Source organism: Larimichthys crocea, chromosome VIII (assembly GCF_000972845.2).
Source record: "Larimichthys crocea isolate SSNF chromosome VIII, L_crocea_2.0, whole genome shotgun sequence".
Taxonomy (NCBI): Eukaryota; Metazoa; Chordata; class Actinopteri; family Sciaenidae; genus Larimichthys; species Larimichthys crocea.
This window is the reverse complement of record NC_040018.1, coordinates 4,264,258-4,276,275: the sequence shown is the minus strand read 5'-3', so window position 1 is coordinate 4,276,275 and position 12,018 is coordinate 4,264,258. Positions and strand designations below refer to the sequence as shown.

Sequence of the window (12,018 nt, the reverse complement as noted above, 5' to 3'; positions counted from 1 at the left end):
GAAAAAGACTGATATGTCCACCAAAGCGACTGTCAGCAGACGTGATACAAAACAGCTGAGCAGTGGTGTGGACCTACACAAACAATCTGTTTATACTTATTACTGGAAACCAATAATTGCTGCATGTAGAACTGTTGTATAAAAGCAATATCACACTTCAAGGCGTGCTGTTCTACTGAATATCGGCACACTGTGATTATCTCCGGCTACCTACAACTGATATTCAGTACAACATCACTCCCTTTCATGTGATATTGCTTAATTCATGTCATTCAGTATCAGCTCTGTTCATGAAGTATCGTGAAATATGATGATGAAGAAGGCGCAGACAATTTTTATTAATCAGTTCCTGCTGAAATGTGTCTATTATGGACTCCTACTGTCACACCCACAGTCAGTGTTGTCACTTAAATAACATACACTGTATTGGCTATACAGCTAATAGTGGTCAGCCAGCAGATGAGCTTGCTCTACAAGCAGGAGCCCCCTGGGCTGCCACGGGTAAATGGTTAAGGCAAAGCTTCCTCTTCTGAACTTTCCCTGTCACAAAGACACACACTGCCATGCAGAGGGAGCAACAGGCGTTCAGGTTCCTGCTTAGCAGATGCACGCCCTTTGGTGCAGCATGCAGGTGGATTGCCACTGACAGGCAGGCACAGAGTTGACGGTCACAAATCGTAGTGGACTTTTTACGCCCCAGCAACTCACAACCCCCCCACCTCCAGCAAACACACACACACACACACACACACACAAACACCATCAGCACCCACACCTCTATCTCTTTTCCCCAACAATGACACATACACAGAGATTGGAGGTTTCAGCCCATCAACAGTTTTTGGCTTCTCATGCAGGGAATAAGAAAAAAAAAAAAAGCAGCAACAACAACAAAAAAAGAAAAAAGCAAGAACTGCAGAAATATTATGCACTGTCATATTCCACCCTGACTGAATCTGAGGGAGGAGGAAAGTCTCAGGGAGGCACAACCAGGTGAGGCAATATACTGAGCATTTACAAGGCTCTCGCTTAGATTTTTACATTTACACGCTCGAATAATATGAATCAGATTAAAACAAGGGTCACATTAGCAAGGCTGCCACTTTAACACCTTATCTTCAAATCATTAAATCCCATCGTAATCAAAACTATAACTTGATTAGCAAACCCAGATAACTTCATCTGATTTGTGTTGATTTCAATTAATTTACTACTTTCACTTTTGAGCTCAACGCCGTCTATTCAGTGGACACCAACCAACATCCATCCATCACCATCCACATGTGGCCATTATCCTGCTGGCCACACACAAACTAATAAACTCACATAAATAAATCAAAATCAAACAGTCCACTTGATATGCACCCGCAGCAGGATGACACATATTAGCTCAATAATTATTAAGGTATACAAATTAAAATTGAAATACTTGATGTGTTTAAGCGCACAGCCAAAACACTTTAACAAAGCCAATATACAATGTGTAATGTAACTCAATACATTTATTTAAGTACAAACTTGAGTAACTTTACTTGACTATTTCCATTTTGTACAATAATATACTTTTATATTCTACACTATACTACTACTTATAATATTACTCTACTACAATTTCTAGTCATTTTTTTTAGATTAAAACACATTTTTATACCGTTCCTGTCCATTGGAAACCGTGTAGTGACGCTACAAACAAATGATGAAAGGATATGATGCATTGCTGTAGATGGTTCTCAGCTTTTTACAGTTGCTGCCCCCCAAAGTAATCATGATCCATTTACATATTATTGAGGTAACTGGGCCTGCTAACATAGTTATGGTTATTGCTGTCGACTCGCAGCAGGTTTCCAGTTCAAACCCTTCCTCACGGGTTGTGTCCACGTACTCAATACCTTGTATTAAATGTCATTAAAGGACTGACATCGCTGAGAGCTGCCTCTTGTCTTTCTCATTCTGTACTGCTTGCCACAATATGTTATTTATTATATACGCCAAAACCATTTGGCGACCTCCATGCAATCCACACTGGATTAAATTACAGATAAAGTAGTTAAAATGATCTCTACTTTAAACATCTGCAGCACAAAAATGCAACACAAAGACCATATTGAGTATTTACTTTTGGCATATGTTTACTGAAGTGAGGTTTTAATTGCAGGGCTAAGAAACTCCCTAAAACATCATCTTTATGAGTCATGATTCATATTTCACAGCAGCATGACAGCATTGTAAATACCAAACATCAACCAACATGAATTCGGCCTCTATAGGAAATGCAAATTAAGACCAATGTAAATTCTAGGGCTGTCAATCGATTAAAAAAAATTAACTAATTAATCGCAAAAAATTCTGTAATTAATCGCGATTAATCGTGATTAATCTATCAATAAATGTATCAATAAATTAAATGCATTTTTCTGAGACTGAAGCTTATAATGAATATTTATTTATGTAAAATGATCAAATTAATGTAGAATAAACACAGAGAAGGTATATTTAAATTCATTCATTTTATTGGCTTAAGGTGCACATATGCACAGTGCAAACAGAAAAAAGCCAGAATGAGGAAATATACTGACAAGTGCCACACTCCTGTAGTGTAGATTGGGTGTTTTGCTTTGAGGTGATATGTTAAAGTCCTGTTACTTCTGTGGAATTTAAATTCGGCTTTGCAAACTGTGCAAATTGCCTTGTTTTTGTCCAAGGAGCCATCGGGCAACTTTTTAAAATGAAATGTTACCCCTAAAAGTCCTTATCCATCTTTCCGCCATAGACTCTCCTTTAGTTAGGATAGATCATAGACATATATACATAGACTCTCCTTTAGTTAGGATAGATCATAGACACATAGACTCTCCTTTAGTTAGGATAGATCATAGACATATACATAGACTCTCCTTTAGTTAGGATAGATCATAGACATATAGACATAGACGCCTCACTGAGCAGGTTGGTCCGTTGCTGCGATACGTTACCGTGTCCGCCATATTGGATGTGGCAGATCTGCCCGTAAACTAATACAAGCAGGGCCGGTTTTAGCTATGGGCAATGTGGGCGACGGCCCAGGGCGCAGTCTCCGTGAGGGCTTTAAGTTAATGCCTCTTATACACCCGTTCACACACACACTAATATATCTGGGAAACAAAGCTCTACTTTGCCACATCCAAAATGGCGGCCGCCACCGGAAGTAAACAAAACCGCGTTAATTGCGTTAATTTTTTTTAACGCGTTAATTCTTTTAAATTAATCGACAAAATTAACGCGTTAATTTTGACAGCACTAGTAAATTCATTTACATTATGTAAACAGCATAAAAGCTGAATTTAGCAGACAACAGATGCCAATAAAAAAAAGCCAGCAATAATACCAACAGCACATCTAAAGCTAAAATGACCCATGGCAAAAGCAGATATTTTCCAACACAATCCGTAGCTGCTTACCTTTATGGAGAGTTTCTGTAGCTCCTGAGAAAATCTCCACCTTGAAATGATATTTCTAATAAACCAATTAACAATATGTCAAGCTGTTGACAGGTTAGCTTATTAATCAAATGCTCCATGAGAGCAGCAGAGTGAAATGTAAGCACTTCAAACTTCCAACTAACTGCCATTTTGAAAAAGGTGTGTTGGGTTGGTAGTGAAGGTAGCCACGCTCTAAAATGTGCTGTGCTTTATTGTCTGTTTTTAGTCTGAATGGGACTGTGACTTTAAAATGAACACCATGCTGCTTGGAATGAAGCTTAAAACTAGTGATTGAAATTATGAACTCACGAGGAGACTGTTTACTGAGAATGCAACATTATTCTAGAGAGCAGTATGTGTAAACATCAGCACAGCAATAGGTCAACAGGTATCAGCAAATACACTTTTGTGTCTGCTTGGAAATGTCCCTGACTCTCTTAAACAACATAAAGAAGTGGGTCAATCGCTTTTAATGCAGGCAATAAAAGCCATTATAGGGAAGCGGGTGGGGGAGACCCTCCATCTATTCTTATGTGGCAATCTCTGATCTCTGAGGTTCTGACTCTGAAAAATTAAGATAGTATGTGGATGGAAGGACTGATCTTTTTCTGCAGACATGGAAGAAACATTAGATTATGGAGTGGATAACAAACATGGACAAATGTCTGAATTGGGGACAATGGCATGATTCGGATCCATGTGCAGAGATGTTGAACAGTTGAGTCGTCTGGTTGAATTGTAGCCTAGTAGTTCTTTTGGTCTTCTGAGAACAGCGGCGAATCCGCCAGTGCTTCTTCACACACTGTGAGTTGAGCAGTTCAGTCCCCGCATGAGCTGCCCAGTGCTCCCAGGTTTTCATGTACTACAGTGGGAGGTGTTGCCATCATCCTTTTCTTTCACACCTCCTTTATGGAGTCCAGAGATCATCCAGGGCAGATCTGGGCTGCCCTTGTCCAGTCTCCTTCCGTCTGCTGGGATCCTACTGACCAAGCAGAGCACTGGTACAGTTGAGTACATTTAGCTGATAATATTTCTATATTTCTACGCAAACTTTCAATAAAACTGCACTTTTTTGCACAATTTTGTCACATTGACTTACTGTATTATCAGATTTTAAACTGATCTGGTGGACACTTGCTTATTTACGCATCCAGCAGTTCCGGAGAAACATTATCACGTTAGTCTAATATTCACTATCTTTTTGATCTTTCCCAACTCCCAAGAGAAATATCCAGCTCTTTAAAATGCTCCACTATGTTCACCAGCTAACAGAACAGGGAGTGTACAGTGGGTTTTTAGAGCTTTGCCTCTGAAAACAGCTGTCTGCAGTGCTGAAAACAAAGTATGAGAGCAGTGAGAACAAACCAACGAAGTAAAGTTGTGGCTGGACGGCCAAACAATGATCTGTAACTCAATTTAATGCTCCATAAAGTAGAAAAGAGCTGCAGGTTCAGGTGATAATTTTCTGTAGGTTCATCACTACGAGTGACTCCTTTCACATTGTCATTTAATACTTATGTTGTAAAATTATTAATTACAGTAGCTTAAGAACTTTTACTTACAAAGGAGGACACATTGGGTTACTTTAATAATACTTTAACTACCTTAATCAGAGTTCATACTGTACGTGTGCACAGTGAGTGTCGTTTGAGTTCAGTTTATGTTGATTTGTAAATGAGCAGGGATTAGAGACTCATCTTTAGTCTGTGTGCCTGAGAGTCCCTCCCAATAAAATAGTCATCAGAATTTCCTAATCCCAATGCAGTTACCTCCTGAAGAGCAGAAAAACTTGACTTTATTACTTATCGGTTAGAAAAATCAAAGAGAAAATGTTCCAAAGTTCAAGTAGGGTAACCAGGAATACAAAGAATAGGAGCGGCACACAGACTACAGAGGTATAACTGGTGCAGAAGGATGGTTTAATGCAAAACTGAATGTACAAAGTTCACAGGTAGTCAGGCAGGCTCAGTCAAAAACCAAGAAGGGCAGTCCAAACAGGCAAACAAATCTGCAAAGGAGCAAGTTATATGCAAAATCCATGAAACAGAAAAGGTCCAACATAACAAAGAAGTAGTCAGAACCAGACTTGGACGTGTGAACGTGAAACAAAGACAAACTGACAGTGAAAACAAAGAACACAGGGATTAAATACACAAGAAAACGGATTGTACTGTTTTTTTCACTCACTTTTTACATATATATACACAGCAACAAATACACAAAATCCTATAGAGATGCAAATGTAGAGAGATGGTGGAGTGATGAGTGATGATGGTGGAGTGATGAGTGATGACCCCTAACTGCACCCTGGGAGCAGTTAGGGGTTTGGTACCTTGCTCAAGTCAGTGCCCAGGAGGTGAACTGGCTCCTCTCCAGCAACCACCCTCCATACTTTGGTCCATGCTGGATTTGAACAGGCCACCCTCTGGTTCACAAGCCAAGTCCCTATGGACGGAGCTACTGCCGCATTGGCTGCCATGCAAAGTGCCAACTGTTCATCGGTTTTTGGGAGCTAATCATTCACACACTGATGGCGCAGCCTATAGGGAGCAATTTGGAGTTTAGTATCTTGCCCAAGGACACTACGACATGCAGACTGCAGCAGCTGGGGATTGAACCACCGATCATCTGATTAGTGGACGATCATGGACAGGTAAAACTAATCTATCTCCTCTTCCTTCAAGCACCCGTTGAGTGCAGGTGCACCCAGAGCTCAAAGCTCCAATAATAATAACACAATAGCTCGTGTTACATGCTCTGTATTTTTCTGTGTCTGTGATCTTACCTTTAATTATGATTTTACCTGCACGAGCACATTTTCTGATTGAAAGTTTGAGATATTACAAAAATAAATCTACATCCTCATCTCACCCTGTGGTCTAATCCTAGCATGTCGATAAGCATTTTATTATCCACTTTAGAAAATCTTTTAATGCACATTTAATGCCCCTGGTGGTTCTAATCAGCTGTGGCTCGGAGTCATTGACCCTCAACACTGTCGAGATGCTATCAAACAGATAAATCAAGTGCACCTACAGCATTTAAAAGATTTTAAACTGTTATATATTTATATATATAACCCCACACAGACACAAAAGGAGCCTGTGCTGACTAATGCAATGCCATTATCACCTTTAAAAAAAAGAATATACTGGCTCAGTCGAATTATTTTAATAGGCGTCTTAATTTCACTCTCACACTTGCTATTTTGAGTTCACACCATCGACAGTATAAAGAATGGATGGTGTATCCGTGACGTCGCTCACGGGTTTCTGAAGAGACATTGAGAAGCTCAGAGTGTGGCGGCTCTTCTAGCCCAGCCTCTTCTGCCTCCTGGCTAATCTTAAAAAGGACAAAAACGCGGAGCATTGATGGACCTGAGGCGAGGTGAATATCAGAGTGCACAAACAAGCCATCTGTAACGGCACCTACCTGTCTTGCCGTGAGGTTATTTTAACATGGGGACTTCTGGAGATTGACTGGTTCTATAGCCAGCCTAGAGTGGACGTTTTGGCTTCGTAGTGGAAGCTGGTGCTGAGGCAGCTGCAAAGAATACCGCAATATACACATTTTAGGTGTACATATACTTTATATTTATATTTTGGCAGAAAAAATTCTAAATTGGCGCACTACATCGAGAAGTACATAGTACACTAACGGAGGAATTACCAAAAAACACGAATGGGTTTGAAATCTAAAAAATGTATTCAGCTGAACCAACTTGCTGGAGTGATATTAAGCAGTTAAATTATTTAATTTAAGCTGGAGTGCAGGACTTTTATGTAGAAATGAACATCTGTTACATTCAACTGCTTGCAAAATGAGTTCACACGATGCTGATTAAGCCTATAACTGCCAAGTAAATCTCTTCATAATTTGCAAGAAACCAAAGTTTTTAAATGTGGTTACACATCAACCAGTAATAATTGGTTTTCCAGAGCGGAAGAGGGTGCGAATGTTGGATGGAGTAGGCCTCAGCAACAAGGAGTACAGACGTCATAAGCACGCGTTGACAGTGTTTGCGTAATCACTCTCACTGCCAAATCATTTAACTTTTATCGTACACAAAAATATCCATGCAAAGTGTTAATACTGCAAATTTGGCCTAATTTCTTTGAGTTTTAGTCATTTATTTCACTTAAGTCAGACTGAATAACACACAACAGTTTGTTTGATCTTTTTTTTTTTTTATAAAACTCTTTAGGTCCAACAGTTTATTTTAAACATGAACAATTTTTATACCATCATCTGTGCGCACACGTCCACTTCCAACAATACTTGGACAAAAATGTAAAAACTTAAGGCCAGACTGAGTCTGTTCCAGTCCAATACTTGCTGGCTTCCAGGAAGTTTCCCTCAAACAAAACAAACATTACATCATATTAAAATAAATAATTTTCAAAAGGACTGAACTGAATCCAGTTCTTCACTCTCTGTCCACGTTAAAGAATAAAATGGAAAAACACTGCACATTATTTTACCGTCCGCTGGGAGTGACTGAAGGTCGGCCCAGAAAAGACAAACGTGCACTCAGTTTGGTGACCTTAAAGCATCATTCCCTCTCTGTGGCGTGAACGTCTGTTTCTGCACTATGTAACTTTGTGTCACACACCACCAAATATTTCACTGCTTTTGATAAAAACTGGATCATGTTTTATAGAGAAAATGTTTTCTGGTTTTCACTCTGATGTCCTCCAGCTACTCTTTGGGATTTACAGAGTCCTGATATACAGTAAACTGTTGTTAGGTAGCGTTAGCTCAGTTTTTTTCAGCGGGGCTACCCAGACTGTGAGCTCATTGCATTGGGGCAGTGTAAGTGTTTGTACCACAGGTGTTTTAGACCACCACGAAGAGGAGGTTTTCAGGCCCAGGGCGCGGGCTAATACTGGTAGCGAGTGGGGCTGGTGTTGTGCCAGAACCGGAGCTGTGCAAGTGGGCAATGTAAATGACATAATAATAATAATAATAATGACATAATGACAAAAGTAAAAAGACCAAAGAGGATGCTGAAGCAGAGAAGACAAACGAAGAGAGCGATCAAACAAAAATCCCTTATTTAGGACACTGCTTATTGTGTTAAATTAAACCAAAGTGTTGGTCTTTATTGTGCAGTATTATAAGGTGTAATGTTTGTGTTCAGGGTGTCCGAGCTAAAAGAGTCCCAGAAATGGTGAACTGCTGCCAACTGTAGCTCTTGTTACCTAGAACTATGCAGCTAGTTGTCCTCTTAGGTGACTCTGTCCAGACTGGAAGCTCAGAGCTCTGAAAAACTATAATGATCATCATCATACAGCACATACAGGTCATCCTGCATGACAAGTAAAGTTTTATAGAAGGGCGGTACTACAACTTTAACTTTTAAAATGATCTGGATACTTCCTATACTACTAATGAAAACGATGTTTTCCCTTTAATTTATTACCTTTTACACTATTTTAATAGAGAAATCAGTTTTGTCAGCCTTTCTGCAGAGAAATGACAGTTTGAATTAGCTTCAGGAAAAGAAGCTGAAAATGAACATAATCTCCCTCCTGTCTAGGTCTCAGTGAGAAATCAAATGAAGCCATGTCTTCTTTTTAATTCACAGCCTTTCTTATTTCTGCAAAGAAGTAACAGCTTAATCTAATATGACGGTCAAATTAACATTATTTCAGCAAGGGAGTTCAAACTGAAGAAGCAGCTCTCTTTTGTCAAGATTTCATTCAGTTCCTTGCCTTAATTTTCAGACCTTATGCAAAGAAACATGATCTGATGGTAAGATTAGTTTTAATAAAGTAAAATAAAGGTTTGAAATGAACACGTAGTCAGGTTTCAGTCGTAAATTAGACAAAACCATGTTGCCTTTTTAATTCATGGCATTTCTCATGTAGAGATTTGTTTCTCAAAGCATTTCTAACAGCATCTACCATAAAGTATGTGCACATCCTTCCCAAACATAATATGTGGACGATATTCGTACTCTGCACTGGAAGTTGTTTGAATATTAACTGTTTCTTAGGTTATTGCGTTCACAAGATAAAATCACAGAGTGTGCTGGCAAAACCAAGCTATAACCTGGGTGGCTGTGAAGTGAAGCCAATGTGGAAGTGCCAGTTCCTCTAACGTCCACTTGAGACTGTCTTCAGAACAAGTCAGTCTTCCATAAGTCCCCATGTTCAAATGTCCAACTTCACAGCAGAAATAAACATGTTTACAGCCTGGTACAAAAAACTGTTTTGGTCTCTGTAGCTAATTTCCCCGTTCATGACAACTGTACTGAGGGTGAATTTATATACAACTCACCTGTTCAGATTATACTAAGGCAGGATTAACAGTGTGGCTGCCTTTGATTGACAGGTGGGTGCTGATACAGATGTGAGCCAGGGGCACAGATTTTCAGCTTCAAAACAGCTCTTCAGAAACCTAGGCAATATATGACATCCACTATACTGTCAAAAAAGGTAGTATCATGCCTTCCACAACTCCTCCTGATTCCATGTGTACAGCTGCAACCCTGTTGCCATCCTTTGGGATACACAACCTCCCTACTGCTGTCAAACAGATACACTCCAACACCCTAGAGGATCAAAAGCCAGCTGGTCAAACCACCTTGGAGAGGATCTAAACACCTAAGGACTACGAATCTCCTCTGCCTGAATGAGATGTGACCCAGAAGAGAGAAAAGGATGGGAGAGCCAGATGTTAAGGCGCTACGCCTCGGGGAGCGTGCGAGGGCTGAAGTAAGCCTGAGTGAGCAAGTGAGTGGCAGACGGAGTGACGCGTGTGGTGTACGGTACTGTATCCGCATGCGGAGGGATAAGAGCCGCATGTGAGGCTCTTGTCAGCACACAGGAGCTTTACCCTGATGTGCGTCCTCTCATAGTCGCTCCTTCTTTACAACAGATGCACCGGTGACGTCTCCTAAAAGCCGAGAGGCGGCTCAGCGAGAGATTTTATTTCACACAACTCTTCAGTATTAGTCTGAGGGGAGCTTGAAAGCGAAAACTGAGACTCAAAGTCTCTCACTTCGCTGAGCCAGTCACTCTCCAAATTGGAGGAAATGTAAATGACTTACATAATCAGCACCCTCCTCACACACCCACACCCCCAAAAAATATGTGAAGTCAGCGCTTAATAAGACTGTTGAGAAGTGTGTAAAAAAATATATAATCACGTTCAGCAAAGTCAATTTACAGCACGGCCAAGTGAGCAGAATAAAACATTTGATTTGGCTTCTTCTGCTGCATAATGAGGCTTATCCTTGACCCAGAGTCATGATCATCATGTGGGTGAAGTAGAAGCTGTTACTCTGCATTAATCACATTTTATTAATACGTTTCTGCATGTTAATAAACATCCATATGACCGTGTCACTATGCATGCATGCATGCATGCACAGGTATACAAAGGGAGGACAACTCTTCTTGGCAGCGAGCGCATTTATTTTCACAATTACAGTGGATTTTTTTTTTCAGGTTGGATTGTTCCAATTAATTTCAATTTCACTTGACAGCTCTTGACCGCCAAGACAAAAGCATTTTTTTTCCTCTCCTCCATTTTATTGAAACCGATTGGCCAAGAGTGTTGCTGCCATCTACAGACTCAAGATTACATTTGTACCCCCTCCCCTTCTCTCTCTCTCTCTCACGCACACACATACATACACAATGTAAACACCAGAGGCGTTGGAATGAAAATGAAATGACCTTACACGTCTGTGCTCGCAGCAGAGACGTTCAGGACGCACACACACACAGCGAGACACAAGAGACTATTATGTCTTTGATCGCTCGTGTTCACGGCGTGGAGTAACAGCAACAGGGTTAGCCGGCTGACAGCTCACAGCTGTAAAAAGGTTGAGAGGCTTCATGAAATATTCTGTCTGCAGAATTAAGTGCAACCGCCTCCCTGACACCACTTTTTATGTCGCGTGCACACACAGATCATCAGGAGATTCAGTTGTGACCTCTTGAAAACAATGCAACATCTATTTGCAGGCTTGTGTCAAAGGTTGCATATCTGTACCCAAAGCTAAAGAGTAGTTTTGGGCTCTATGAAGGTAAAAACTAGTAATTTGCATGAAATAAAGCAACAATTAGAGCAAATAATCATAATCTTAAGTTGTCTAGTTATGGTTTCTTCTGTCTTTTGCTGTTAAGCATCACAACCCCTCATGCGACCTCTATTTGTGGTCCTGACCCACAGGTTGGGAACCACCTCAAGGTTTGTCTCTGGGGTTTCACTTCCTTTTAGGTAACGCTAAACTTAACCATGGCCGATGAGCTTAACCTTTAGCCGACCCTAAGCGAAGACAGGACCAGTTTTAGCTCGTGATTAACGTAACCAACGCGAAACCAAAAATAACATGTTAACCTCAGCAGAGTCGACACAGGCAGGTTTTTCTGTACCCTTGGATGACCCTGGGAAATAAAGTTCTTCCTCCTGACACCAGCTGCAGACAAACTGTAACACAGCTCCCCTGCTGTCTGTTTTATCCTGCATAGGAGCAGAAATCACATCACCTCTCAGGAAATGATAAAAAAAAAAAAAAGGTGGAGGGAGAAGAGTCTACAACCTTCTG

The 12,018-nt window shown here is 40.4% G+C and overlaps 1 protein-coding gene across 1 annotated transcript in view; it reads right to left on the bottom strand.

Moving 5' to 3' along the window:
• LOC104920623 (gonadotropin subunit beta-1) overlaps positions 1 to 3,644 on the bottom strand; it is a 117,214-nt gene extending 113,570 nt beyond the window's left edge. Inside the window, exon 1 of the mRNA XM_027281719.1 lies at positions 3,438 to 3,644. The gene's annotated coding sequence lies outside the window, so the exon portion shown is untranslated. The remainder of the gene's footprint in view (positions 1 to 3,437) is intronic.
• Positions 3,645 to 12,018: the final 8,374 nt, after the last annotated feature.